Here is a 25,833-nt window from a genome sequence, read left to right as displayed (position 1 = left end):
CAGGACGGTTTCAGAAACACATCGACCTCATCACAGAGACCAGAATGTGGTTACAAAGAGGAAGTGATGCAGTGGCCAGAACTTTGGGAAGGAGGTGGAGGAGGAACCAGGAGACGAGAGGAAAGAGCTACTGTACAAAGCGTCCCTTTTCAGTCTTGGCTGTCCCGTTTAGAAAGCAGGTCAGCCTCTGTCTTTATAAAACTGAGGCCGTCCATCCATCAGTCAGACTCACTCTCATTCCTTTCCACCTCAGTGACTCTCCCCGAGTTACTGTAAAACCCAGGAGCCGAGAAAACCTCTACCACCGCATGACCATGTACAGTCAAACCCGCCTGCTCCAGCTAAAGGGAACCAACAAACAAGCTGCCCCATTGACAGGAATATTAATAGAATGACCGAAAAGTCAATAACCTTGCACTCCCACCGGCTGCAACCCATCACATCACAGCTAGCCCGAGCCGAGCCAAGTCTGCTCATCCGCTGTCCTCCTCGTGCTGTGGATAATATTTTGTCACCCTTGTCTGTTTGGCTTTGCGTGTTTATATCACCCTCTCCAACAAATACTCCCATCTCAAGTTCAAGTGTCAGCCCCTCTTGTGTCTCACCACTTTGATCCCACTCACAGTCCAATGATCTACTGACTGCAAGCTCATGAAAGTGAGCGCTGGTGCCAGACAGGGACCGGAAAGGTACTGAGTCAGTCAAAATTCATTATGGGCTCACACGTCTACGCACTCTCTCCCCCCTTCGTTCTCCTTCTCTGAAAGTAGGAAGGGTGGGGCAAGGACAAGTGAGGGGAGGAAAGAGGAAATGACAAACTGGGAAAACTATTTTGCCATTTGTGGAACTTGTTGTGTGCAAGGGTTTTTGAGGAGGAGGGAAGATGGCGTTTCCCTGCGCCCATGCTGAGCGGCTCGGAGGACTGAGAAGTAAATTAAGCCCTTGCTGGAAAAAAACTGCACTGCATGACAGATCTACATCACTTTCCACATTACTTTTCACATTCCTGCCCCAACCAGGATCCAGTTTCACTTTGAGCTGTAAGCCGGCCAATGCCATCTAGCATTTACAACGAGAAGCCCCTACTTGGTCTTACTAAAGCTCTCAACACCAGCAGCTCCCAACATTTTTTATCCGATGCAACTCCACAGCCCTATTAGATGAACTTAAATACCCCTTCATCAACACCACCAGTCACGCAACAAATAAATGGGATGTTATCAAATTATTATTGGTGTAAAAAAAGGGATGTTTCGACAATCTTTTATACAATTTCACTGCCTGCTACCCTAGTTTTTTTAAAAGTTTGTCCATTATTTTTTGCTAAATATTTTCATGGTTTTATCAAAACCCACGTTGGGAATTGCTGATCTACAAAACTGCTATAAGTACGCCTATCAGGTCAAGCGTTTTCGGCTATATTTAAACATTCTGTTTTGCATACGTCAACCATTTTTCTAAGCAGAATCTTAGTGTTAATACTGCACAAATTCAAATTTAAGACTACTAAATGACTTTAAAAGCCCTAGCATGTAGGATTTGCCAGAATCTAGCCATGAGGCTGCACACTGCAACCAACTGAAACCTCTTCAATGTGCCAAGCACATGAAGGAGAACCATAGCGACTGATAGGAAATAGCAAATGACCCTATCTAGAGCCAGTTTTTGATTTGTCCGTTCTGGGCTACTGTAGAAACAAAATGGCAGACTCTGTGGAAAAGGACCCCCTACATATGTAGATATAAACGGTTCCTTCTAAGGTAACAAAGATACGTTGATTCTTATTTTCAGGTGATCATAAACTGATAAAACTGTAGTTGTAAATATATTATATTTTTGCAAATATATCCCCTTAATTCCTTAATGTGTAATATTTAAAAAACAAATGAAATCAAGAATTTTTAAGATGTTTTAAGGACCTGTAGAAACCTTGCAGCATGTGGTTGCCAGCGTAAACAGGAAGTAGCTGACGGTTGGTTTGTTGTTTCGTTACAGAAGACACTACAGAGATGGCGAAAGGTAAGATCAGAGACTACAACGAGGTGAAACTGTTACTGAAAGTGAAAACAGATTGGGAGTCTTTTCAAAAAAACACAGCGACATACTGGAGGAGCCTTATCCATCCCCATAGGAAGGCAATGAGAACGAAGTACCCACACAAGGAGGATGAAATCACAAAAGGTATCTAGATCTACCTATGATGTTTTTGCTTGACACATCGTGACTGATAAGACCCAATCAAGAACGTAGTGCCTACAGCGTTTTGAAGTCTCCATTTCCGCCTGTCCACACTACAATGCAACCCCTGAGTTTTCAAACTAAAATTGGGTCAGCAGTGTTTTTTTAAAAAAAGACCCCATTTCAGGGTTTCCAAAACACTGTAGTAGTTAGGACGCTAGGCTTAAACGAGCGATGGGTTTTAAAACAAAAACCTATTAGTGTGGATGCAGCCTCAAGTTAACTACCAAGAAGGACAGATCATTAAAAGTAGGGTGGTGAGCTGATAAGCACATCATTTTCAGGGTCATAGAACAAATTCCACATCTATCATTAAAATAGCAATCTAATTACACCACTGAGTGCACAAATAACTGGTTATTGGACAAAACAGAGCAGAAACTGCACTGCACCAGTTTGCCCTTTTACAAGAGCACTCGGCAGTATTGACCATTAGACAAATAGATAGGTGGTTACATAAGCCTTTTAAACAGACGGTGAAAGAATGCAGAGGGGAGTTAAGATACACATTTCAATTTGTCAGCAGTACTCTTTTCTGTGGAACGCTAAACTGGCACGGCTTTTATTTCTGACTGACAGTGTGGAGAGAATCTGCTTGAACTACCTCACTGCTGCTCCTTCATCCTGTTAACACTCATCCTATCACCAGACAACCCTCCCCACTTCACCTTTTTAGATTACTGTGTGGGTCTGTCTAGCTATATCACCTGTTATCTCTACCTGGGGCACTCCTTCTGAGTCACTACAGACTCAGACTTATCTCAAACAATGCATTCACAGATCTCTGAAAGCCACATGCTGCTTTGCCAACCTGGGCATCTGGCGTGCAATACAATCTGGGCGGACATGGGAATTAACTGTCCAAAGGGAGACAAAAGTAGGCAAATTTATTACGCAGCATGTTTCAAAGGTCACAGTGCGAAAGTGAGTGTCTGCGATGGATGCGTTGCGCAAGAACGAACCACTTTTCTATGGAGTTACACGCCAGGTGTGCAGCTCACACACACCCACCACGGACAAAGTCTGATTTCTGACATGTACAGTGATGCAACTGAGCTTTACCACATTCACCACCAAATGAATCTTGTTCCTGTTTTATGTGGCGTCTGAATAACTGTACAGCTTCACTTCACATTCCATAACCTGTATTTGCACTACTGAATCAAAACTTTGCAGATTTTCAACCAGCTTTGTTTCATAATGGGTAGAAAGTGTAAATGAACTGGTAAAATTCCTTCCATGTAACCAGTGCCCAAATCTCCCAGCTCATCCAGGCTCAAATTCACCAGATGATGCCTTCCACAAAAGAGAGACACGCTCCTTTATCTCTCTTTAACTCAGACCAAACAGTAAATTAGGCAGTGCAGATCAAATTTGAACCAAGATTCCGTTACTGCACTGCGCCATTTCTTGCCCAAAATGTTTTCAGAAAAGTTCAGCTTAGCACAAAGACAAAAATGGTCTTTAAATAAAACTGGGCTGGCCACAGCTGGTAACAAACGATTTCATACTACGGTTAAATAGAGAGCTAAAAAATGTTTCTGAAAACATCTGAGGCAAGAAACAGGGAACGCAGTAACAGAATCTTGGTCAGCGCTGCTGAGTTTTACCATTTCATCTCAGTTTTTTCAGCTTCCCTGTGCAGGAATCAGTATGGCGCCCACTTCCCGTTAACATTCTCTCATAGCCAAACAGGGCACTAAAATATATTTCTGAAAATGTCTGAGGTGAGAAATTGGCAGTCCACTAACAATTTTGTATCTAATCAGCACTGCCTAGTTTTCACGTTTTATTGCAGTTTGGTCTGAGTTTTGTGTCGGCGGTGGCGTCATGGGAGGCGATACAAAAATGCAGACGTACAGCCTGTAGATAAACCAACAGCCTGAGAGCCAGCGAAACACCGCCAAATGATGCATTTTGCGTCATCCGACAGAGTTTCGCAAGGAGGAGAGCAGGGAGATCTGGGCACTGGTTAGATGGAGGGACATTTACCACATTTAATTTACACACACAACCCACATTGTTGTGATACGAAGCTGGTTAAAAATTGGATCCATGTTACCAGCTGGCTGCCATATTATTTGTGGACAAGAAACTCATTATGTCACCCACCAGTGTGAGCGTTTATTGATCCGGTGTGGCACAGTGCATTTTGATTTTCAACCTCTTTAGCAAAAACAAATGCCACAACCCTTTTCTCTGTTTTTTCTGGTCATGTGGCACCACTTCCAAAAGTATCTGTGTCTTTCCACTGCACAGACAGCCCAGTTTTATTTAAAGAAAAAACAACATCTTTCCGGCATTAAAATACTTCTTTAAGGACATCACTAAAAAGTCTGCCAAGCAGACAAACCTTACGAAAATGCCTTTCTACAAGTAAGTTACACAAGGAAATGGACAGCCAGGTGCTGACTATCACCTCTTTTTGAACAAACAGGAAGCTGGATCATTAAACTGGCACTCAAAGAGGGCAGAGTGCAGATCACTAATCACTGATCAAGCATTACCTCATCTTTTATTCCACAAAACAGAAAGCAGAAGTTTCTATCTAACCACAAGTAATCATGACATGAGGCATGTTCAAGGTCCGTCAGTCGAGAAATCTCAACAAGTCCTTTCTGTGTACAGTCCAAGTCAGAGCCATTTCCTGGTATTGTTTGGTTCTATTGAAACCTTACAGGTGCGCGCTGCAAGGGGAGGACGGAGAAAAGGATGGAGATGGGGGGTGGCAAAAAAAACACAAGCAGAGGAAAAGAGGCAGGGTGGGAGGAAGAATGAACACAGACAGGGAACAGAGGGCGCTCAGAACAGTCTGAGGAGGAGACAACGAGGAAATGTAAGAAATAGACCACAGTGAATGGAAATGGGAAACCAACTGCACACTATCCCTGAGCTCAGTCAGTTCAACTGTTCTAACTGAGGCAACTTAATTATGCCGTTCATGTCAACCAGAAGGAATATGTTTGGGCAGAGCAAAAATAGACAAGACGTTCAGGAAAAAACATGTTTGAAAGAACTGGATTAAAGGCCACCATTAGTGATATACGGCACACGCTGTATGTGTGCAAGCTGAAGACATGTGTTTGATACTGTCTGCATCACAAACCCTCTGAGATTAAAAAAGACAGGCATTATATCTATTTATGGATACACAAGTGACTTTCACCAAGTCTGAACAACACTGTTTCTACATGCTGAGAAATGGCATGATCAGCGCTGCCATGGTTAATCTTTACCGACTCCGCTCTGACTGGAATGTTTTGCCTGCATGAATGAATCTCAGCTGACTCTGTAGGACATGCATGATACTTCACTGCCTGACCAACCATCAAAAAACATCTAATACTAGAAAATAAATAAGTAATATACTCAGACGAGAAAAATCTGCACAGTCCAAGTCGTCTCGACTCGCCTCCTCGTCAAACTCTAAAGAAATGATACTATTCTAGAAGGATTTGACGCAGACTTGTATTGCAGTCTTTTAAATATTTTTCTTCATCTTTCAATTTTAAGTCAATAAAATGTGTCCACTGACATTTTCAAATAGCTTGTTTTGTCCAAAGATATTATATTTACAATAATTAAAAGAAAACCAGGAAAAAACTCTTTGTTTGTGAAGCTCGAGACAGTGAGATTTTAGCATCTTTGCTTAACAAAATGACCAACAATTTAAGGGATAGTGGAGCTTTTTTGAAGTGGGGTTGCATGAGGTACTTATCCATTGTCAATTTGTAGATTTGTTGGCATTTTCAACCCTTTACTTTCCCATCAGACGGCCCATTTCAACAGGGAAGCTACTCACTTCAAAATCACAAGACTCCATTGACAAAAACAGTAATTTTGGCTCTGCAACACAGGGGACACTGGTCTGCAGCTGCCTCAATCAGTACTTTAGTTTGTGTTATTTGTGTGACTTTGGTGAACCTGAACTAACCCGTTTAAACACCGAAGTCGCATAGTAACACAAACAAAATAATTGATGAAAGCAGCGGTTGACCAGGAGCTCCTGTGTTCTGCACCGTTAAATCACTGTTTTTCTCAATGGAGTCTGGTTTTAAAGAAAGCGATATACTGGCTTCAGTTTCCTGTCGGATATTGCTGTCTGCATCAAGGTAAAGCAGTGAAAATTTCTATACATAATGAACGTTTAAACTGATTTTTTAGGTGGCTAAAATATGTTTGCTGCTGCCCCCATCCACAGCTGTACATTGCTTAGCTCCTGTGTCAGTATTCCAGCCTGCTTCTCCAATCTACCGTAGGTAAAACACTGACCGTGGAGAAGTACCTCATATGACCCGACTTCAAAAGATCAAAACCATCCCTGCCTTGCATTTCTCTGCTCTTAGCCTGAAAAATCTATATTAAATTGATGATTGAGTCTATGAGTGCACTTGAAGGGCACACAACAGATAAAAGATTAGAAATACCTCAGATATATTAAAAGAACCTTGAGAGTTCATACCAGAAGGAAACTGTGGGTTGTGTGTGCCGCACCGTGTCACTCTGCCCTCTCCACGCTGCACTCTCATTCGCAACAAAAGCAAGAGGCTGGCTGCAAGTAATCTGTCTCAGCCGGGGACGACCAACCTTCAATGAAATCTAAACATCCACAGGCATGTTCTCAGACTATATCATTTTGAGAAGATTGAACAACCTCATACACCGGCCCCTTGTTCGTGTTTTAAGATGTCTGCGTTTAATTTCGTCTTGCCAACAGTACATAACTCTCCCTGGGGGCCCTGAGTGTGGACACTGCTGACACACGAATGAAGGAATGTAATGATCACAGCGGGGGGCTCCATAACTGAACACTGAAACTGGCAATATGCGAGAAGAACTGGCTTCCACCAAAGCCATTGCACAATGCATTTGCGAGTGCTTAATTCATGACTCAAATGCAATAACAGGATGTGACATATGTCACCCAACATGCCCCTTTACGTGTTTAATGATGTATCTTTCTGTAGCAACACTGCAAATGACTGCTCTATGGAAGAGTGTAGGTGTGTCATCCTGACAAACATGATAAAACAAACATGACTACACACATGCAGCGTTTTGTGTTTTGCAGCTACTGTAATCACTAACATGAACCATCATTTGCACATTTCTATGCCTGAGTAAGAAATGTTTTAATGTGGTAAGCTCACACTGCGGTTTAATAGCTCCTTGGCAGAAAACATCAGCTCATTAGACGTGTATGGCTCCGATTACTACAAATGAGAGCAAAGAGGTGCTGCTCTCACCCTCTCGGACAACGCTAACACTTAGCACAATGAGAAGCAGCTTTGGGTGAAGCAACGCCAGCCTCCATGCCCAGTCTGACACAAGGTAGAGTTCATGCAAAAAAAATAAAATAAAATAAAATAAAATAAAAAAGCTAAAACTCAGCCACACAGCTTGCCGTACTTAAAGTCAGTTGGGCGTGCAAGCATACCAGAGTGTGTTTGCTTCCCAGAGTGCAAACACTATGATGTGCCATCTAACAGAGCAAACACAAATCGCACTGACAAAGCACAACACTTAGTAGGTGTGCAATGACATGGCAGAGACAGGCATGATGAGAATGTGACCTTTTATAGATCTGAGGAGAGTCTAAGTTAGCCAGAGTGAAAATGTCAAGGGTGTCGTTGTAACATGAGCGTCTGTATCAGGCTAAATTAACAATGAACTCAACAAATTTCATCGTGCCTAAGCAATAGAGTGCTAAATCCCAGGAGTGAGTTAGCATTTTAGTACTTCCGGTTCCCTCGTCTCGAAGTCAGTGAGTTTTTGGTTAGCTGCTTGAAATAAGGTCAGCGGTTAACACAAGCTTAAGAGACTTCCACGTTTTTATCTGCAACATAAAATACGTCAGAAAACATCCCACTTGTGAATTAGCTTCATCACGCAGAAAACGGTGATGCTGAAGTCATGTGACTGTGGTGTTGTTTGTTTACAGCCTGACGTTAGCATTTTACTAATAGCGATTGAATTTATGCTTTAAAGATCATACAAGTGGCGCTCATTTGTGACGATTACCTTGCTCAACAAAAAGTGTAAGTATCAAACGTTTGTTTGCCACAGAGCTTATTTCTGCAATGATCCAAACTCCAACAGAAATCCCACCGGCTTTGTCGAGGGAACCATGGCGATGCTAATGTTCGCATTGACCTACAAATAGAAGTCATCCCTGAAGCAGTCTATACCGGAAAAGATTACAATAATCAGAAGACGTTCTTTACATAGAAGTTGCTTTAAAGCTTTCCTGATCCACATTCCTTCCTCCAAATACTTTCTGTCTAAAACTCTTAACCCACTGAGCTAAATATTTCCTTAATTTTACTTTATTCAACTAATACTGCCACTTTTACTCCATATTGTCATTTCACAGTTGCATATCTGGCATCACTGTATTCATGTCTGGAACATGGATCCCTCTTTTGTTGCTCCTCCCGAGGTTACTCCCTTTAGCCCCATAGCCAGTTTTTCTTTTTCTGAACCAGGGGTATCCAGTGTTTTACAGTTTGTGAAGCCCTCTGAGGCAAATTTGTAACTTGTGACTTCAGGTTATATAAATAAAACTGTCTTAACTTGGCTTGATATTGATATATCCCATAAAATCATCATGGAAAACTCTCGTGCTGCCTGGCTGATGTTCATCACAGTGGACCGCACTGTAATTACAAGACAAACCTGGTCATTTTCAGCTGGCATTCTTGTGTATTCCAGGAATCATTTCTGGCTAAAATCTGGTTTGCCGATGTAACAACCAATGCCTAACTAACTTCTGTAAAATGCTTTCTCCTGTTTGACTCATCGGACCAGACCCTCAATGGATAATTTTCATAAAGTCCCTCCAGTCTGTTCTGAACTAGTCAAAACTGCATTTTTGTACTATGCACCCTGGGCTGAAAGTAACTATAAGTCAAACTTCATTTGGAAACATGGCCTTCATATCAGGCATTCAAATACCACATCCAAAAAGTGCTTTATAAAGAATGCAAAAGGTCTGAATCACTCGCAAGGACCCGCTCTCTCTATGGGCCAATCCACCCCAGGGGCCCCAGTGCAACTGCACCGCCTGCACAGTCTATATTCACATCCCTGTAAATACTCATACTCACAATGATGTAAATGGTATTAATGCTTTATAATCATCATGGATCATGTTGCGGCTGGTAAAGGTGGAGCAAATTTGAATTACTTTATATACAGCTGGGTACCTTAACCTGTAATAATATATCATATTGTGTAGGGATGCACGATACTATCAGCATGTCATCGGTATTGGCCAATATTGGTTTTAAAATGAAGTATCAGAATTGGCCAACACTCTGATATAAATCGGTACATCATCAGTATCATCCAACATTGACTTTTAAAATGGATATTAGAATTATTATTATTAGAATTGGCACAAATGCTTTTTATTACTTCGCACAATTAATGAATATAAAATACATTGAGTATTGTATGTCATGTCTCCATCTGCTGGTGGGGGGCATCACAATAAGAGTATCCATGCTTAATATGATGTCAATTTCCCTACAGAAGAGACTTAAAAAGTGGCTACATCGATATCAGTATTGGTCAAATAAGTTGTTATATATCGACTTATCGGATATCTGCAAAAAATCCAATATCGTGCAGCACTTATATTTTGTTTTAACAACATGAATCTGCAAAGTAACTAAAACAGATAAATGTAGTGGAGTAAAAAGTACTATATTTGGCCCCTAAATGTATTGGAGTAGAAGTATAAGTAGCGTAAATTCAAAATACTCAAGTTAAGTACCTCAAAATGTACTTAAATATGTATTTGAGTAAATATACTCTGTTACCTTCCACCATTAAAAGGAAAGAAAAACAGATGCCACGGTTCAGCATATAATTTTGTTTTAGACAGCTACTGACTACGCCCCTGTATCAAAGTATACTTAAAGCACCAAAAGTAAAAGCACTCTCTATGCAGCATGGCCCGTTTCACAACTATGTAAATTGTATTACTGGATTACAATTATTGATCACTTTCATGTTGCAGCCAGTAAAGGTTGGAGCTCATTTTAATTACTTTTTATAATGCTAGGTACCTTTACCTGTAATAAAATGACATATTTTGTATTAACATAGATCTGCGACATAACTAAAGCCAACATATGAATGTACTGGCGTAAAAAGTACTATATTTGCCCCAGAATTGTATTGGAGTGGAAATATAAAGTAGCATAAATTGAAAATACTTACGAGAAAGTCATCGCTAATGGCCAACATCGGCTTTAAAATTGGCCATTGTGTCTTTTCTTATTTTGCGCAATGAATAAATATTACATACATCGAAAAGTAATGTATTTCATGTCTCCATCTGCTGGTGGGCCATCATGATAAGAGTATGCATGCATAATATGATGTCAATTTCCCTACAGAAGAGACTTGATGATTATCAAAATTAGTTAGGGAAAAGGTGGATGTATTGACATTGGTGGCATATTGGATATCAGCAAAAAAAAAAATCCAGTATCGTGCATCCCTAATATTTTGTATTAACATTAACATCATAAATCTTTAAAGTAACTAGTAACTGAAGCTATGAAATAAATGTAGTGGAGTAAAAGTACAATATTTGGCCCCCAAATGCTTTGGAGTAGAAGCATAAATTGGAAATACTCAAGTGCAAGTACTTCAAAACTGTACTGGAGTAAATGTACTCAGTTACTTTGCACCATTGTAAGACAGTAAGGCAGATGTCACGGTTCAGTGAGGTCGAGCTGGACGGTGCAGGAGCAGATGAAGAAGCACGGCGCCGTTTTTTTTCAGTCCACCGGTAAACCAGTGACGTCATGCCGCGAGCCAGACATGTTACTGGCCACACACAGCGTCCGTTTCTGACCAAACCGAAAAGTTCAACTCAAGAGACACAAATTAATCCCACACACACACCCCTGTGTCCACGAAGGAGTTTGCGTGCACACACTCAAAATTAACTTTTCTTTAATTTCCCATCAAACTCTTCAACCGGCATTTTCTGCAACTCATTCAACCGAATCACTTCCTGTCTCTACCGTTATGGCTTTGAGCTTGTCGCCAGCTGCCACCGTGCTGCTGCTGAACTTGGCGACAAATATCACACACGCGCCTTTTGTTTGAAACTTTACGGTGATTAAAATGTAGTTAAGGTTGTTGAAGAGTTAAATAAATCCCGGTTTGAATCAGTTCCCACTCCACCCATCGCGGTTGCTGAAGTTGCAGCCGGAGCTTCCTGGTTCACTGCACTTGCTGGAGTGACACGGCAGATTGAATGAGTTATGAAAGAGTCCACAGAGGGACAGAGAGGGAGAAAGCATGGCGGATAAAAAGTGCCCAAGGTGGAAATTATTACCTGCTTTTTCGGTGCCTTTCAGAGGGGTGGCTAACAACAACCGGTGGCGTCGCCGTGAGTCAAACTTCTTTCCCCGTCGACAGCAGCTTCGCAGAGAGCTCAGGCTAAACTACTCGCTTCCTCCGTCTCTTTCTCTGCTCCACTCACTCTTTCTATCTTTTTTTCTCTCCCCCTCTTCCTTCTGCCCTCCCTCCTCCTCGAGCTGCTCACTGGTTCGCGTAAATTCACTCGGTACGTAGGCAGCCGGAGCCGGGGTGCGGTCCAGCGCGAGGCGGGCTCCGGTCCGTGTGCACCGCCCCTTCAACCAATCGCAGCTGCGCTTTGATACTCCGCACACTTTGAGCCAATCAGAAGCGCGGATGAAGTGTAGGGAGGGCGGGGCTTGGGGAGCAGAAAGAGCTGAACTTGAAAGAGTTGAGAGGAGGGAGGGCAGAGCCGGGGCGCAGATAAAGCTGTGTTTAATGAGAGAGGTATGTGCATACTAAGGATTTTTATGACCATATAAGTACCAGGCACTCGCAGGATGGACTGCATCATCCCGGGCCTCCCTCATGTGTCAACAGGGTCTCGTCTGACCACCGTCTGCTGTGAAAACAAGTAGCAGCGTTGGCTCCAACTGTTTGATACTATGTCTACTGTAAGGCTGCCAAATATCAGACATATCCCCCCCCCCCCCACACACACACACACACACACACAGGCCTGTCTGCTACTCATATCACTCATACATCACATCAGCATCAACACCTCTGCTGTTACACTGCACTATTGTATGCAATCATCCATATGCCAATGCCAGGGTGCATTTTAGCTAATTAAAATCATGTGTAGTTGCCCTTTTTTGCACCTTCGAGTTTTTTACTTGTATCGGCATCGGCCGATACACGCATGGGTTCGCGGATTTATTTTTCCCTGGCAGTTTTTTTCATTTCAAAGTATGTGGTTAAGTTGAACAAAGCTGTTGAATCCTACTGTATACAGTAGTTGTTGTTTTATTTATGCTTCAGCTTAAATATTTGTTTATTTTATAAAGACATTACTGGAAGATTTAAGAGCACTGAACTCTTTTTTATTTGAATGTATAATAATAATAATAATGATATTCTACCTGTTCTACCTCAACTTTCCATTTTGTTTCAGTATTTTTTGCTGTTCAATAAATGTTTCTTATTTTAAACTTGAAACCTGTAATATTTGTTATCATTGTGTCATTTTTTTTTTATGTAAATTGAGGGAGCAAAAGCAATATCGGCCCCAAATATCGGCTCAAGAAAATCGGCAGTCCATAATCGGTCATCGGCTAAGGGTGATGGAAAAAAATTGGTATCGGCATCGGCCCTAAAAAATCCATATCGGTCTATCCCTATCACTTATAGCAAATACTACAGCACTTTTTGGCTTTTATTTGGGTGTCTTGAAAGGCATTTATAAATAAAATGTATTATTATTATTATTGTTATTAAATCCTGTCATTTCCCAGACAAAGGACCATTTTTTAAAAATATTTTTATTTTTTAGTTATAATAAAAAACAGGCTTGAAACTGTACACTTGTGCACTTATCCCCATCTCATATTGGAAATATGATTTATTCATAGGTGCAAGGGCGGATTATGAGACAATGGGCCGCTGGGCACAGACACGCAGACGGCCACACCATCTCTCCTCAACAGGAGCAAGACACTCAGGCTTGTGGTGGTTTAGTCGCTTTTGCTGTTGTTTAGTGTCTCTTTGAAGTAATATTGTGTCTTTTTTTGGTTGTTTTGCATGTGTTGGCGGATACTTTATGGTTCTTTTGCAAATCTTTCTTGTAATTTGTGTCTATTTCGTGTAATTTTTCGGTCTTTGTGGTCATTTTGTGGGGGGTTTTTTTGGTCATTTTGTGTCTCTTTAAAGTAAATTTGTGTCTCTTTGTTGTCATTTCGTGTCTCTTTTGTGTAACTCTTGGTCATTCTGTGTGTCTTTAAGGTCATTTTGTGGGGTTTCTTTGTCATTTTGTGTCTCTTTACAGTTAATTTGTGTCTCTGTGGTCATTTTGTGTCTCTATAAGGTACATTTTTGTCTCTTTGTTGTCATTTTGTGTCTCTTTTGTGTAAGTTTTGGTCATTTTATGTGTCTTTGAGGTAATTTTGTGGGGTTTTTTGTCATTTTGTGTCTCTTTAAGGTACATTTGTGTCCCTTTGTGGCCATTTTGTGTTATCTTTGGTTGTGTTTTGACTAAGTTTGTGTCACTTTGTTTGTTTTTGTCTCTTTGTGTTTGATTTGTGTGTCTCTGAGGTATTTTCGTGCCTTTTCCAATTATTGTGTGTCTCCTTGTGGCTGTTAAGTGTTCTATATGGTCTCTTTTTTGTGGTACTTTCTGTCTTATTGTTTTGTGTCTGTGTATGTTTTGTGCCTTTAAGTAGTTATTGTACATCTCTTTGCATGACCTTTGCATCTTTAGGTCGTTTTAGGTCTTCCTGATTAGTACGGGTTAATATGACTGCAGGGGGTTGGTGTGCCTGACACTTTGGGCCCCTGGCGCTGTGCCCAGTAGGCCCTCTCAGTAGTCCATCCATGCATACGTGTTATATCAATAATACAGCACTTTATTTATCTATGTGAGTTTTTTCTTCTGCTCCTAGCAGAGGTCAGAGCTCAGAGGTCAGAACAGGGAGCTGATAAGGATTTAGTTTCTGGACCAAGGACACTTTGGCAGGGGAGATTTTGGCCATCAGTGCCTTGAACCTTTCACTGTTGAACAACTCGAAACGCTCAGCGATCATGTCACTGCTAAAAATAAATAATTTCACCCCACTTGCCTCCATGGGAATTAAAATATTTTGTTGATCTGCTTTATATAAACAGTTTATGCTTGCTTGAGATCTTAGATGCTGGTGAAGAACACATTTGGATGATATCTTAGCAAGACTTTAGAGATGTTTGAAAACTACTTTATATGTTAATTAGAGGATGGATTGGAGTCTTTAAAACATCCAGTTGTGGTTTAAGAAAACTCAGATATAATGTAATGATAATTCATTTTAAAGTTTCACAATTTCGCTTTAAAACTCTTCACTTGTCAGCATGTTCTGTCAGCGCATACATACATCAATCTTGCATTGATATTTTGCATGTATTTAAATGCACGACTGCACTTTGCTGATAAACGATTAGATCAGGAGACCTCACAAGATTCAAACCGCAGCAGCGTTGTGTAATCTACTCTCACAGGTTCCCATGATCCCATCACTCAAACAGGTAAGCCGAGATTCATGACCAGACACGCTGACACTACATGGGAACCGCTGCTGGTGATGATATAATTAATGTGTGGGAGGGAAACACTTGTTCAGACTTCAAATCACTCCTGACATTTGTTTTTACTGGCTCTTCAAAAAGGCCTGACACACGGAGCGGTAGTAGATGACGTGTTTATGTAGATTAAATCAAAGACGAAGCAACAGGTGTGGAACAGGTGTTTCATTTGATATAGAAAATGAGGAATAAAGAGAAAGGAGTGCAGCACTGGTAGGAGAGAGACAGTGCAGGAAAATTTAACAAAACAGGGATGAGTGAGATGATGGATGTTGAAATGACAGTTCTGCGCTGCCACTGCCAAAGTCTACACAGAAGAATGGAACAGTACAGCGTGAACCTGTTTGCTTGAAATACTCTCCTGGGATTATGATTGGGTGATCTGCGCCCAGTTGCTGAGTGGAATTGAGAGCACAGTGCCAATCCACATGCCACAAGCAGATGGGGAGTCATTAGCAACGGAAAATAAATATATTTTCCCTGTCTCAGTGTGAACATGGATTGAAAAATCAGCAGCTTTGATCAGCAGCATAAACTGGTGTGGAAAAATCATTTAGAGCTGGGATTTATAACCAAAGGTGCATGTACCCCAGGGGGTGTGTGGAAATATTGTTAAGTAGCTCAGTAAATTTGAGGAAAAAATTTGAAAATATGATTGGAATTAGAAATAGATATCCACATACTGAATCACTGTGACACACAGGTTGAGAGTGATTGGAATTTGTAGTTAGTCAGTGAGAAGATAAAGGTACAGAAGTTAAGAGTGGCTGTGCTTGAAATTATTTTTTTAAAGGCATTATATCGAGATCACAAGTTAATTATTTTATCTCAAGAAAATGAGCGTAGTCATGTCAAGATAATGAGATAATCAACCCGTTATCACAAAACAAAGGTTTTTAAGCAGGTTAATTCTGCTTCTCTTCATTTTACCGTGCTGCACGCTGTTCAGGTCTGGTGGGAGCTAGCTAGCGGCGCTGCTCAGCCACAGCCATGTGTTACCTCTCTCAGTGACTTCTTACTGGCTTTGAACTGCAGGTGGGAACATGCTGGCTTATTTGCATTAATTTAACTTGGCTCATTATTCCCTGGTAACTAGCTTCTAGTGGTCCCAACCACTCCACTGAAGGAAGGATAGCAAGGCGTTTGGGTGCTGTCCACCAACAATGGCTTTATTGCAGTCTTGGCCTTCTCGTGCGGTTGAACAGTAGCCTTGAGTTTATCTAGACACTTAATTCTGCTGACTATTATCATTCTTTGCTGCATGCGATCTTCACCATGACATACCCGAGAGAGAGCTGCTTGCCTCCGCAATGAAGGACACATCACACACTCACAGGTTACCCACAAGGCCACTGCCATTACAGGGGAAAAGCGTGAGCCGGTAACACGTGGCTCAGGAGGTAGAGTGGCTCGTCCACTAACTGGAAGACTGGTGGCAGGATACTGAACCCCAAATTTCTCCTGTTGGATGGGACCAGTTTGTCTTGGGAGACCCTACCAGTGGCTATTAGCCCCGGACAGCACAGCTCCCAGGATCACGGGAGACATATCTCATCTGGCCAGGCAACGCCTTGAGATCCCCCTGCTGCCCCCGCAACCCAGCTTCGGATTGCCTTTGACAATGGATTGATAGACTCTGTTGTCATATACACACAGGCCCGAAAGACACACACATGCACAAACAGGACCTGTACAGGTATTGAATGGAGACATGTCAGAGCAAGGGGGGATCGACTTGGGTTGGGCACTTGGGGGTTTGATGCCTTGCTCAAGGCCCCTTGGCAGTGCCCAGGAGGTGAATATTTACCTCCGGTCTCCTCCAATTCATCCCGCTGAGTAAGCAGCTAAATTTTGAGCTGCAAAACCCCTTAAGCATTGTTAACTATGTTATCACTGTTAGCTTGGTTAGCATGGTTACTACCATTAGCAGTGTCAACACAGCTAGTCGGGCTAAAATCTTTAATAATGCTATGGTTTTTGCAGCTCAAAATTAAGCCGCTTACTCACCGGGGTGGGCCAGATTTTTCCGTGCCACCACCATTGGTTGGGGCGGCATTACCAGCGGTAATTGCAGAATAAGTAGTGCTGCTAGCTAGCTCCCACCTGACACGGGTGGTGGTGCACAGTAGAAGCAGCCAAGCCTAACGTTAGCTAACCAGTGGAGACTGGAGGATGGGCAGTGGGCACTATGTTTCCGTATGTTAACGAAGGTAGCCAGTTTTCATAAAATAAAGACAGGCAAGACATTTACAACACATAACATTTAAATTTTGCCACCTCTAAATGGACAGCCCTTTGAAATGTGGCGCTAAAGCTAACTGAGTCAATGAAGTTTCAGGCTAAAAGGAAAGCACTTTTTGTAGTTTATGTAATTTTGCCTCTTTTGTTTGCTTAAAAGTTAACTGGTTGATTGGTGTCAGGCTATTGAAAGCAAAATTACCCAAAACTGACATCTCTAGCTAGCTAGCTCCCACCTGACACTGATGGTGGTACACAGAGCGGGGCAGCCAAGGCTAACGTTAGCTAACCAGTGGAGACTGGAGGATGGGCAGTGGGCACTATGGATGTTAACACAGGTAGCTGGTTTTCAGAAAATAAAAGGCAAGGCATTTACATTTACAACACACAACATTAAAATATTACCACCTCTACATGGGTAGCCCTTTGAAATGTGGTGCTAAAGCTAACTGGGTTAATGGAGTGCCAGACTAAAAGGAAAACACCTTTTCAGCCTTTTGTTTTCTTGAGAATCAACATAAATAACTTCAAGATCTTGAGATGATGGCATTGAAAAAATAATTGCAAGTACAGCTGTTCTTGGCTTGCACAAAAAGTTCAAACAGTTATCTAACAGTAACAAATAAATGCTTGAATGTAGCACTTCTGCCACTGGTAGTACAAATGCAAACTTTATCAAAACCAACTTCAACATTTGACAATTTAAGTGTATGTAAAAAATATTGCAATGAGTAGCAGTAGTGTTGAATAAAATCAATTGAAATAAATTAAAATGAGCACATCTGGAACATGATGGTGATGCTGATTAAGTGGGATGTGACAGAGGTACTGGTTTAGAGGAAACATGAGGGTAATTCCACTCTTGATGTCTTAATGTTTTCCTTTCTTACACTTCAGGATGCAGGAACAAGAAACAGATGACGCTGCTCTGTGCAACAGGGATAAACAACTTTTGACACGACCTGATGCAAATATTGCTTTCATAGGTGACATCAACACGATGAAATTACAGCTTTCAGCACACCACACAAAGGGAACGCTTCTGCTGATTCACTCAGCAGAGAAGTCAAAATATAACAGGGGCTCAGGTATGGCAGGCATCCACTGACAAACAGGAAAATCACATTTTCTGTTCAACGTGTGATTTATGTTCACTATGTGTCATTATGACAGGAATGCAGCCGTGTGTTTTCCTATATGTTTGGCAGCTGGGCATCACATGTATGTGGAGCAAAACATCGAAACAGTCAGCATGCCTGCCTGGAAAATTCAATAAATCTCACACACTCTCCCTCCCCAGGATGGATGGGAAATATCTGAAATTTAAGCTGAGAGGTCAAAGGTCGCCTTGTCACCCGTTACTTGAGCAGGACCAGATGCCAGGAGAGAGGAGAATAAGGGGGAGTAACAGAGAGAGGGACTTTAAATAAACACGTGCAAATTGCGAAACAACAAAAAGTTTACATGTAATAAAAACCCCGTGTAGAAAAAGAACATGAATTACACAACAAAGGCACAAGATGCAGAACAAACACAAGTGGGCACAGAGAGAAACGCAGGGTTAAAACGCAGGCATGAATTACCAAATATGGACACTTCTGACCTCACTATCTCCCTCCCTCTCTCCGCTTCCCGCTCTCCTTTTCACTGTGACCTAGTCTCTCTCTTTTTCCTTCAGCCGGTGGTAATAGCAGCAGCAGGGTGTGTCTGCAAATCAGGGTGTGTAAAGCCATTATATCATTCAGTCAGAAAGAAAAGGACCCATTCAGGGACAGCATGTTAAAAGGGTGGCATGTTAGCTCACTGGCCACTCGCTGTGTAATTACTTGTGTGAATTCATGCGTGCGGGCATTCACACTTTGTGAGAACGTGTGCGTCTGTGCCCTCGTGCATGAGACGTATACACGCTACACGAATGTATCCAGTAGCTCAGATCTGTGTCAAATTTAACAGTAAATAGGTTGTTTAATGTAGCGCCGTCTGACCCAGATCCTGGAGCTGTGAGCTGTTACCTGACAGAGAAAAGTCACCACATGCTTGAATGTGAGTCCAGTGTAAACACACTGCTGCTCATTCCAGCAACCAATCATTCCCCAGTCATGTACAATCTCACTGCCGAGACTATTTACGAAACTTGCCTCAGTTCACACAGCCTCTTGGCTTGATAAAGCAAAGTGTTTTGTGTGTAAAGCCAGAACCACAAAGGATAATTAAGAGCACCACCAGCTTTAAAGATAATGCAATAATGAGAGTGTGGCAGAGCGACTGGTTATTTGTTCTGTCTTCTGTCTGTTAGTCTCACCCTGTTTCCTCTTCTCCCTTTCACTGTTACCCTATTGCCAGAAAATAATGTTGGTATTGTATGTTTCTGCAAACCATAAATATGTTAGATCCGTATTATGTAATGGATACATTAATATGTTTACATTTCTTTACATCGCAAAAAGAACAACCATTTTAGTGGCTCTATAGCAGCTGGAAATGCAGTGATGTCTTGGTAAAACCAACCACATTTCGTGACACTGTCCTGGCTTGAAACACCCTGATGTGTCAGTTAAAAACCACCGCTTTTCGTGGCACTATCCTGGCAGGAAACACACTGATGTGTTGGTAAAACACAAGTGGATTGTGGCACTATTATGGCTGGAAACACAGCAATGTGTCAGTAAAAAACAACCACTTTTCGTGGCACTATCCCGGCAGGAAACAGAGTGATGTCTCGGTAAAACACAAGTGGATTGTGGCACTATTATGGCTGGAAACACAGAGGTGTCTCTGTAAAAAAACAACTGCTTTTTGTGGCACTGTCCTGGCAGGAAACACACTGATGTGTTGGTAAAACACAAATGGACTGTGGCACTATTATGGTTGGAAACACAGCAATGTGTCAGTAAAAAACAATCGCATTTTGTGGCACTATCCCGGCAGGAAACTGAGTGATGTCTCAGTAAGACACAAATGGATTGTGGCACTATTATATTATAACATCTTCCTGTGTTACTATCCAGACAGGAAATGCAGCGATATCTGGGTAAAAAATAACCACTTTTCGTGGCACTATCCTGGCAGGAAACACAGTGACGTCTTAAAAAAACAAACCACAACTGCTTCTCAGGCCACTTGCCTGGCACAGCGGTGTCTGGTTAAAAAACAACTTTTTATGGCATTATCCCTGGTGGAAAAGCAGCCATGTTTCAGTAAAAAACAACCACTTTTCTTGGCGCTATCCCGGCAGGAAACACAGCGATGTCTCTGTATACTACAACCACATTTTGTGGCACGATTCAGGCAGGAAACACAGCAATGTCTTGGTAAAACACAACTGCTTTTCATGCGATGCGATGTCTTGGTAGAAAACAGTTGCTTTGTGTGGCACTATCCCAGCAGGAAAGACAGTGATGTCTCTGTAAATTACAACCACATTTTGTGGCACTATCAGGGCTTGAAACACAGCAATGTCTTGGTAAAAAAACAACTGCTTTTCATGGCACCATCCAGGCTTGAAACACAGCGATGTCTTGGTAAAATACAACCGCTTTTCGTGGCACTATCCTGGCAGGAATCACAGCAATGTCTCTGAAAAAACCAAATGCATTTTTTGTCTTTGTAAAATCAAATGCTTCTTGTTGCACTGTCAGAGCTGGAAAGGCAGCGATGTCTCTTAACAATTGCTTTTCGTGGTACCACCCCAGCAGGAAACGCAGCGATGCATCACTACAAAACACCCATGTTTAGTAGCAAAAAAAGGCACAGGAAACACAGCAGTGACTCACAGTAAAACAAGCAGTTGGTTGTTTGTTGGTTTCAAATATTGGTCGACAGTTAGACAGACATCTCACCTTGGTGTCACACCATCCACCATCCCCTCCAACTCCCGATGAAATGTCATTACATTACTTTAGAAACATTGATATGATACACATGAAACATGCAAATGATGTGATGTATTTCTGGTTTGTAGAAACGTACAATGCAAACATTTTCCTCTGGCGTGTGGGCTGGCCTACATCCTCCTCCTTTCCTCTGTAATCAGTACACAGGAAGGAGTGATAAGACACATGTTGACTCACAAAACTCAGGAATGTGGAGTAAAGGGCAAAACAAGCAAAGCTTCCACTCTTTTGTTAAGATGTCTCTGCGATAATTCATCACCAGCAATGATGTGACAACACCTCTAATGTGGTCAACACAGTATTGTGAGCCGTGTGTACGTCGCATGGGAAAAAAGATGGAGTGATGCAAACAGCAACAGTGGCTGCTTTGTCTGTGTCTGGGTTTGGTATTTGTCTGGAACAGAACGGAGAGCTAACAAGGTGGAGGGCAGCATGTGTTTAAAACATAAATACGGCAAAGTATTTACTATAAACACAGAATGCTCTCTGGCCGTGCCAGATCTTAATGTTGTTACAGAGTTGTTCGCTCTCCCACACATTCAGGAACCTCACACACACAGAGAAAACATTTGGATCACTGACAGGCAATTTCATTTCAAACAAACACAGCAAACATTAACAGTTTCAGGCGCTGGGATACTCTCAGTGGAAGCAACGTGCAGCTCTGCCTCTCAGACCGTTTGTTCAGCAGCAGCAGCAGCAGCAGCCGCCACTGGCTTCCCCTGTCTTTTTTTTGCCTTATATGGTCACAAGAGTGGTTGAGTAAGAGAGAGAGACAGCGGGAGCGAGGACGGAGGTGTGGTCTATTGTTTTTGGCGGAAGAGGTGTAGGGTTACGCGCTGTTCTTGAACCTTTGGAGCTTGTCGTCATCTATTCAGTCACCTCTCTCCTCTGTGTGAGGGCAGACAAAGAGGATGAGTAGACAACACAGGGAGGTGTGTGTGTGTGTGTGTGTGTGTGTAAGGGGCAGCCTGGGTCATGAATCCAGAGGCCTATAGAGACTGATTATTGAGAAGCAGAGAGAACAAGTGGTTAGAGTGGTAGATCATTAACAAAAGGTGCTGTCATGCAGTCCCAGACATCTCAAAGCTATGCAGGAATGCCTTTCATCCAGCGCACAACAATCGTACATCTGGATCACCTGCTGACGCAATGCCAGTGGAATTCCCCCCGTTTCAAAAACCACTGAGTCTCTGCCTCTGGTTGCTACCGAAGCAGCTCTGCGTGAATACATCATCTGTGATGACCTAAGCCGAGCCAGGACCACTAAAAGTGCAGATGGAACATGTCAAATGATGTGTGCTTAATAAGCAGTCTGGAGGCCCCGGGCATGATTCTGTCAGCTGTGGGCTCTGTAATAACATGCCAGGATGGGAAGGCAGGCAGAGGTGGGAATGTTTGTCGGTTAGCGAGTTGTGAGAGAAGACGGCGTGATGAAATGATGACTAGCGGGACTCTCTGACTGCAGGTGCTCTCCTGTCTCCTTCTGCTTTGTTTGACCTCATTTACGCGAGTGTTTCTAGCGGGCAGTGACACAGAAAGCCTTTAATCCCTCTCCACACACACACACACACACACACACACACACACGGCCTTATAGGACAGAGTTCTCACACCAAAGTGTGTATAGTAAAGCAGGTAAAACAAAATGGGAGATATTACTTATTTTGTCTCATATAAAACAGTTTCTTGTTGCGTCGTCCTGCTGTTAATGATTTACACTCTCCAGTGATAACACAATTTATCACTTTTGTTTTTATTATTGTGAAACATAGCAACCAAACAAGCAGACAGCTGCAGAGGTCAGAAGTCTACAGCAGTGATTCCCAACCTTTTACCCGAAGGGACGCCATTTCTATCACTGAGTAAACTAACGACCCCTGACTGAGTGACATATTTTATGGATATCTCATTATTTTCAGTGCATAACAATAACATAAATAGTGAACACTATCACTGCAGGAAGGTTGTGTAAGACGAGCATTTTGGATGAACTTTCAGCAGATGATAAGTTGTGGATGGTACCAGTGGAACCGTTCCTTAGCGTCCCCATGTTTGGTCCCCCCTCTGTTGGGGTACCTAGCACACAGATCTGGTACTAAAAGGTGGAGCTGTGAACACTGCAGTCTGATTGGTCAGTAGAGGACGGTCACTCTGCTCAGGGCTGAGTTGTGTCTGGTTTTGAGGCTCATGTAACCACTGTTCATACTGTGGAGAGTTTTATTAGTAAACTGTAACTATAAAATGAAAGGATGTTTTGCTGCCTCTCACAGCAGCTGGAGTCTGAGAAAAAATAACTTCATTCACTGGGCCGACTGCCGGTGACTGTTAATCACCACTTGGAGGAAAAAAAGAGTCACGGAGCGTCGTTCCTGTGGGCTCCAGCAACACTAAACCCCTGAGCTTGCCTGAGAAGGACTAAATGCACAAAGCTGCTATTTTTAAATATCCCATGGAGAGAGACTCTCACTGCAGCCTGTTCTATTTTGTTCTGAAAATGTGGGCGTGCAGCCTCGTTCTGTGGACGATAAACCAGGTGCAGACTGATAAAGGAGGAAATACAGTGAGTGCTGGACGGAGCAGCCCCGCCCACATTTAAGAGGACTGTCTGTGGTGGAAACACTAGGGTCTAGGTACCATGTCTGAAGGGTTACTGTTGGTTCCAAAGGCACCATACTGAAAGTGTTTGATGGAAACGGGGCTTTACACCCTTTAAAATTAAGAAGATCTCGCGACCTCCCCCATGAAGCTTAAGTGACCCCTAGTGGGAGCCGGGACCCCCAGGTTGGGAACCACTAGCCTACAGTACAGAAAGGCAGAGGCATAAACTAGGGTCACATGGCAGAGAGTCAGACTCGAATCACAAATTTGATGACTTTGGGCTTGACTTGACAAAAACAAAAAAAGACTTGCAACTTGACTTGGGCGTGGCCTTCGGCAGCTGCAGCCCCTGAACTGAGACACAGCTAATGACTTGGTCCCACCTCCACAGAAGGGTCTGGGGCCCCACACCATGTCTGTATGACTGTTTAAAAGCAGTAATCTCATGCATTTGGACTGGTGACAGACGAGCAGGTGGTCTGACATCTTACTCAGCAGGTGAAACTGAACATAAGAGGCTAAGTGGGGCAGTCAGCTGTGTGCCGGAGGGTCAGAGTCTGTCTGACTGTGATGGAGGAGAGAAAGGTGGTTGGGCAGTGGATGTTTGATCAGGTGAGAGACTCAGTGCATTGTGATGTGAAGATTAGAGAGACAGACGAGAGGGTGGACGTTGCTGATTTGAGGGGATGACAGAAGGGAGGTAATTTAGAGGGCAGCGATAAGTGGAGGGTGGTGTGTGGGCGTTTTTAGTTACGCTTATGAGAGGGTTGTGACAGGGTGAGTAACACCTACATGTTCAGACAGACAGCAGAGAGACGTGGTACGTACGACACTGACATACGATAACACTAACTGAGAGCTACGTCATGTTCGTCAATACTGTCGTACGCCACTGGTTCCCAAACTGGGGGTCTCAACCCCTCTAGGGGTCGCTAAAGCTTCACAGGGGGTCACGAGGCCTTCTTGATTTTACACAGTGTCAGATTTTTGTGTTTTTTACACATACTGTAGGCCTGTATCTCACAGGATAAGGACACAATGAAGGCCTGAGCACATGCTATAGTCTCAGAACCTTCACTCTCTGCTAATACAAAGTTGGCCAAATGTCACACTGAGTTTGCAAGAACTGCTCCGTACCATCTGATATCTCCAAGACTGCCTGGATCAAGGCACGATGGAGGGACCAGTGGAAGTCAGCAGAACCATCAAGGCTCCACCACGACACTGAAGACCCTGCAGATGTTCCCAGCCAGCACCTGCCCCGAAAGCAATGGTCAACCCTCAACCACCTGAGGACAGACTTAAGACTCTACTTACGACTCAGACTTAAGACCACTGCAAACTGTGGAACACATAATAACCAGCTGCCCCAAACACTGGCCACCGAATGGCGATTGTGGTGTAATTGACCTGGATGATGAAACACTGGACTGGTTTGCCTCAACAGAGCTGAAAGTGTCAGGACATACGCCAGAAGAAGTTATTTATGAGACAGGAGAGGATGGTGCAAAACAAGGGAGGCACATCAAGTAATTTTTTAAGCACTGGGGAGAGATTTATGTTTTTTCTTTTCATTTTGGCTTAAGGGAGAGACATATCTCTCTAACTGGTTGTATTTTGTAGGTTTGAAAGGCATATTTTCTTTAAAAACTGTCTGTGCTGTATGAACATTTAATTGGCTCTGATACTATCTGCATTTGGTGTGAATATATTATTATTTATGGTGGAGGGAGGGTTATGCTTTTTCCCGCCAGTCACTCATGGAGGCTTAAGGGAAAATATTTGAAGCCTCTAGGGAGGGTCAAGATTAAAACAAAAAAAACCAACAAGTCATCCCCCAGCTACCCCCCTGAATTTTTGTGATGTGACCTCAGTCTGAACAGTCACATCAGAATTCATTTTTACACCACCCACAGATGGAGAGGCACTGAGAGATGTTGTTAAAGCTGGTCCTCAACACCCTAAAATTTTGGATGAAATCTGTCCCAGTGGAACCATTCACATCACGATCATCGCACCACTCCTGGCTTTGACTCCGTATCCACACACACCTCCGTACAAAGATAGCAGCCAGTTCTCCACAGAAATCCATAATTAAAAATGTGTCTCTCTTTTACCTCATCATCCTTATCATCTGCTCATGAATGCACCGGCTTCCACTGCACATCATATTTATTTTTAAGATCAGTTTTTGGCTTTATTAGATAGG

The 25,833-nt window shown here is 42.6% G+C and overlaps 1 protein-coding gene across 2 annotated transcripts in view; it reads right to left on the bottom strand.

Annotated features, from left to right (window-relative positions):
- Positions 1 to 11,871, bottom strand: part of LOC117268484 (myosin-9-like) — a 51,313-nt gene extending 39,442 nt beyond the window's left edge. For both annotated transcript variants that reach the window (XM_033644991.2, XM_033644992.2), the window contains exon 1: positions 11,597 to 11,871. The gene's annotated coding sequence lies outside the window, so the exon portion shown is untranslated. The remainder of the gene's footprint in view (positions 1 to 11,596) is intronic.
- Between the last annotated feature and the right edge of the window lie 13,962 nt (positions 11,872 to 25,833).

Source organism: Epinephelus lanceolatus, chromosome 18, assembly GCF_041903045.1.
Source record: "Epinephelus lanceolatus isolate andai-2023 chromosome 18, ASM4190304v1, whole genome shotgun sequence".
NCBI classification, from domain to species: Eukaryota; Metazoa; Chordata; class Actinopteri; order Perciformes; family Serranidae; genus Epinephelus; species Epinephelus lanceolatus.
This window is presented reverse-complemented; position numbering and strand designations above follow the sequence as displayed.